General features: G+C 40.9%; 1 protein-coding gene across 5 annotated transcripts in view; it reads right to left on the bottom strand.

The window, feature by feature from the left end:
• Positions 1–4711: 4711 nt before the first annotated feature.
• The window catches only part of CCDC62 (coiled-coil domain containing 62), a 46036-nt gene continuing 45395 nt past the window's right edge, over positions 4712–5352 (bottom strand). For all 5 annotated transcript variants that reach the window (XM_082355905.1, XM_082355906.1, XM_082355904.1 and 2 more), the window contains one exon: positions 4712–4851. The gene's annotated coding sequence lies outside the window, so the exon portion shown is untranslated. The remainder of the gene's footprint in view (positions 4852–5352) is intronic.

Genomic DNA, 5352 nt, shown 5'->3' with positions numbered 1-5352 from the left:
GGGGAGGAGCCGCCGCCGCCCCGCCCATGCGCCCCGCCCCGCCCCGCCCGGCCGCGCCCCTGGCCAGGGTAGGGGCCCGGGCCGGGGCCCCCAGGCCCTCGACGCCTCTCGTGTGCGAGCGGAAACACCCGTCCCTCCTCCGTCCTCGCACACACCTCCGCCCGGACTCACCAAATGCTGTCCACACCAGGCCAGGATCTGGTTAATTGGAGAAAACTTGGCCTCGATGAAATCTGACTAATGGAATCACAACTGGACATTTTTTTCTTTCCTTTTTAAAAGTCCTATATTACTTTATGTGTCAAAGGCATACCATTGAGCTGTCCACTCTGTGTGCATCTCTAATGTAACTGCAGCTGTTATCAGCGCGGGACTGTGCGATGATTTTTCAGAGACTGCGGGCTCTGCACGAGGACACCTTGCAAGAGCTGAGAAACGGTAAGGGGACCAGGAGAGGCAGGGCTGGGACAGCCTGCAGACAGCTCTGGACCAAACGCAGAACTGGGCCATCAAAGTGCATGGAACAGGTGCCACAGGAGGTGGTGTTAGATTTTTAAAAACATTGTTATTACTCGTTTGCTTTTAAAATTACCGGCCGCAAGACTGAAGTTTTTCTTTTCTTTCTTTTTTTTTTAAATCATAGTGTATGCTCTCAAATGGTTATTTCGTTTCTGCTATCCTCAGCTTTCCTCTCAGAATATAGGTGTGAAATCACCCAATACAGGTACTAGGGAAGGTACACCCCCTTTGAAGAGGGAAGGTGATGCCTACATAACCCTGAACATTGTCTCCCTGACCCTTTCTGTAACCTCACTGGTTCCTCACTGCCTAGTCCCAGAGCTGACACTGGGAACTTGAAAGATGTATTTAACAAGGCTTTCCTCTCACTCCCCTAAAGATAGGAAATAACCATGCTTTATCTAATTCCAATCACCGAAAAGCTTCTTTACCAGAATAACAATAGAATAACAATAGCTAATATTTACTGAATATTTATCATTTGCTAGGCACTGGACAAAACCCTTTACTTGTATTATTTCATTTTTAACTCTCAGCACCCTAGTCAATAGCTGTGGTGGAATAAGGCCTGCAGTAAAGGGATTTGCACGCTCCAGACCAGCTGTTTCTCAGACTCCTTTTTCCACATCCAACGAAAGCGCTTATCCTGTGATCTTCACACTTAACACAGCGTCTTCTTTTAAAGCAGGCAACACCCCTCTGGGTTTAGAATGTCTGCCACAGGGACTTCATCAGCAACCAACTACCACTCTTTCAATAATAAAGAGTTGATTACTGTGCCAGGCGCTGAGCTCAATATTGTCGGGATCCCAGAGTACTTCGCTAAAACATCGCTATTGAATGTAATTTATCTGTTTGTAAGAAAGATTTCTGAGCAGCTGGAGGGCAAGGACCACCCTGTCTTACTCAGTTTTGTTTGTTTTGGCCGCACCGCACAGCTTGTGGGATTTTTAGTTCCCCAACCAGGGATTGAACCCAGGCCCTTGCGGAGTCCTAACTACTGGACCACCAGGGAATTCCCTGTCTTGCTCAGTTTTATACCTTCAGTGCCTAGCAGGGTGTCTGGTGCATTAGCAACGTCCAGTAAAAAATGTGTGTGAAATGAAGGAGTTGAAAAAGTGAGTGAACAGCCCCCCATAAATTGGCACTTCAACACCGCTTAGTGTCACGAAAGAGCATTCCTGGAGACAAAAGGACACAAGCTTCCCCACTCTCAATTTGTCAGGTTCACCTCTCGGAACACCTTCAGGCAGGAGACCTGGTTCTAGAACTGGCTCTGTCACTGTTTGGCTGAGATTCTCCTTGTTGTGATGTATCTCCAGGGCTGTTTAATGCTTCCCCTGGGCCATTACAAAGGCAAAGCATTTAGGTTACAAATTAGACCTGATTTCAAGGAAAACCCAAGAAGACAAACAATAGTTTACATCACTGGGCTTACTAAATGATGGTGCTGCAGTCCCCACACTGCCTGCCTCATTGACACGCGTGACTGATCTGGTCCCAGCGTCTTTCCAGCTTGCCCATTCTAGTCCATCAGGTCCGAAAATGTGTCATGCTCCTTTCCACCTCAGGACCTTTGCACATGCTGTTACCATTGTCTGGAATGCTCTTTCTCTTCCTGCTTGCCAGTTAGCATCTACTCATATTTCAGCTTAGTTCAGATGTCACTTCCCTGAGCCTTCCCTGAGCCCTCCACCCTTGACCTATGCCCCTGTTATATGCTGACACAGTAGCTCAAAGCTTTATTTCGTAGCACTTACCAGTTTTTCATGACCTATTTGTCATTATTTGATTAAGATCTGTCTCTTCCACTAGACTGTAAACAAAGATTGAGTCTGCTTCGCTCATTGTTGTGTCTCCAGTGGCCAGCAAAGCAATACTTGATGTGCGCTCAAATTATTTTGTCTTCTTTTGTTAGATCTCTTAAGCATGCATTTGGCTGAGAACCCAGAAATCATCATTTACAGGACTGATTAATGTGCTCTCGTTTGATGAAGTTCTCGCAAAGGCCATTCTGGTTTTTAACCTACCGTGTCAGCTGTGGTTCTGATTAATGTGTCTGGTTTCTTAATCTGATCTTATTCACTATTCTCTATCACGTATGAAGTGGTTGCCAAGATGATTGTTTAAGGTGTAGAATCATGAACCTTTCTGAAATGGACCCCAACAAAATTGTCAATCACATGGCTCAAGAGAAACAAAGGTGCATGACTTTGAAACAGTCACCTAGCTACAGGTATCTAACCAGAGAAGGAAAATCTCAGGTCAAGGCCACCAAGAAAAACTGCAGGATCAATTAGCCATGGTATACAATGTTCCGAAACTCAGCCACATTCCTGAAATGAACCAACCTCACCCCTTAGAGGCTCTCAATCTCCTGCATCCTATTAGCACTTTTTAGTTAAAACTGTTGTTAAGTGTTTATGTATTATCTTGATTCAGAGTTTCTTTCTTTGGGGTATTTCTATTTCTGTTTAATAGAGCTGTTCACAAACTCTAAAAATATACTCACATCAGTCTCTTTTGATGGCTGAGATAATTTCTGGCAGGCAAATTACAGTACAATTTAGTTGCCTCCTCTTTTTTTTTTTTTTTTCTATTTTTGGCCCTGGGGCCTGCGGGATCCTAGTTCCCTGACTAGGGATTGAACCCGTGCCCTCAGCAGTGAAAGTACAGAGTCCTAACCACTGGACCATCAGGGAATTCCCGCCTCCTCTTAAGATGAAAGAATGTTGATGACAAAATATAAAGGCTAAAATCTAGTTTCATTTTGCAACTATTTCAACATACTGAGGCTGCCTCTCTTTAACAGAAATTGCTCACATATTTAAATAACTTAGGTAGAGAGAGATAAATTGATAATTTAAGGTTTCCATTTTTGAACCGCATGTGCTGTAATTCACAAGAATGTGGAAGGGTAAGAATAGGTGTTGTAGATACTATAACCCTATGAGCTAAAATACATTTAGTTACAAAATAACTTTTGACTTCTTTCAAATCCTTTAGTTCCCTGAAATTGTTCTTTTTAGCACCCAACCAGTGTTCTCTTTTCACTAGGCAAGTTGACATGCAGCCATAAAACTATCATAAAGAGAAGGAGAAAATTTAATATTTTGTTTCTCAGAGGGAAAGTCAGCCTCTCCAGGGACATTTCAGGTTTCTACCTTGGAGGCAATAGTTCAGAATCGACTATACACTACCTTTCTCAGTCTTGCTCTGTATACACCAGCCTATCCTGGGCAGAAAGCAAGCATTTATAAAGAACATAGCCAAACCTTGCCCAATTTCTCTTTTCAGCACCCTAATTAAAAAGGCTAAATGGGGTGGCTCCTCCACTCTCATGAAAATCACCTCTGAAGTAGCACTGAAACCTTTTAACAAAGGGGCATTTATACAGCACAATAGAACTTTGATATCTGCGATGCTTAAAAAAATACATTCCCTGTTCCTGAGGAAATTAACTTGCCAGGTTTGGTTTCAGGAGACTGACTTTCCTTATTTCACCCCCCTGTCATAAAAAGAAATCCCAGAAAATTATTTTTATTATTAAAAATATTTTTTATTGACTGAAGCTGATCAGTATATTCTTTAAAAAATTACAAGTTAAAACAGAAATGTTTGAGTCTTTAATGATTAAAAAAAATGCATATAAAACTTGATCTTCCAGCAAGCTTTTGTTTGTATAAGTTGATAGGACTACTACTGACCGAGACAAGAGGGGGCTCTGCTCAGCTTTTGGAACAGAAGGACCTCGACTGTCAGTAACCCAGGAGATAGTTTCTGGTTTAAAATATTTTATATCATATCATTTTATGTCTTTACACAGCAAAGTTCAGGGCTAAAAACCACAAGAGAACATATTTCTCATAGATTTGGAGCTGACTCTGATAAGCTACTGGTTATAATTTAAATGTATGCACAGGTTTTTAAAAAATCAGTTAAAACAGCATTTTATATGCATGGATTCTCTATTTGATGTTCACACTTTTAAAGAACTTGTCGAGTATTGAACTGTAGTGTGCATCTTTACAGAGAAGGCTTTTTCTCTCTTAGCATAATTCCAAGTTTGTATATTATATATAATATACAATTAGGTCTAATTTCTTACACATGAAAAATATTTCTTACACATGAAAAATATTTTTTACACATGAAAATGGTTAACCTGAAGACAAACAAAATATAGATGTTTAAAAATTAACTTTCAGTTTCTGCTCCCCTTTGGTATTAAATGTTGCTTACGAAGGATTACAATCCTCTTTTTGTTTTCAAGGTTAAGTATTAGGTATTGATGTCTGCTTCCTGCCTTCCACATGGATGAGAAATCGGCTTCTGCGGGAAGGAAACGGAGTTAAATAAAAATCAATGAGCACTGGATGGTGTGCTGTAAACTCCCAGTCTCTAAAAAATTAACTATATGTCTTGATTCTCATCAACATAAGGTCATGCAAAATATTATAAATATGAAAACTTCTCAGCAAAGAGAAAGAACAGAAGACAGGGAGAGGGCTACTTACTGCTTTCAGGGTCTTAAAAATACTCTTATGCTTAAGTGGAAAACAACGGAAATGATTTTACCTTTTAACTGATCAAAATGGATTCTAAAGAAACTTTGCCTATGAAATGAAGGTCTGATAGAAGGAAACACAAATCAAGAAAGTGCTTACTGGGTCAATAAACCTTTTTATAAGACTTGAAACCCCAAGGAACAATTTCTTTCCAGACAGACATTCAGATGAAATGCTGACATGTGAGTTTACATTCCGATTTTGAAAGCTATATGAATTCACTTCCTTAGGTTTAAAATTCTGGGTACTGAGAACAAGAATTTTC

Source organism: Balaenoptera borealis (assembly GCF_965194805.1).
Source record: "Balaenoptera borealis genome assembly, chromosome: 14".
In the NCBI taxonomy this organism is placed as follows: Eukaryota; Metazoa; Chordata; class Mammalia; order Artiodactyla; family Balaenopteridae; genus Balaenoptera; species Balaenoptera borealis.
This window is presented reverse-complemented; position numbering and strand designations above follow the sequence as displayed.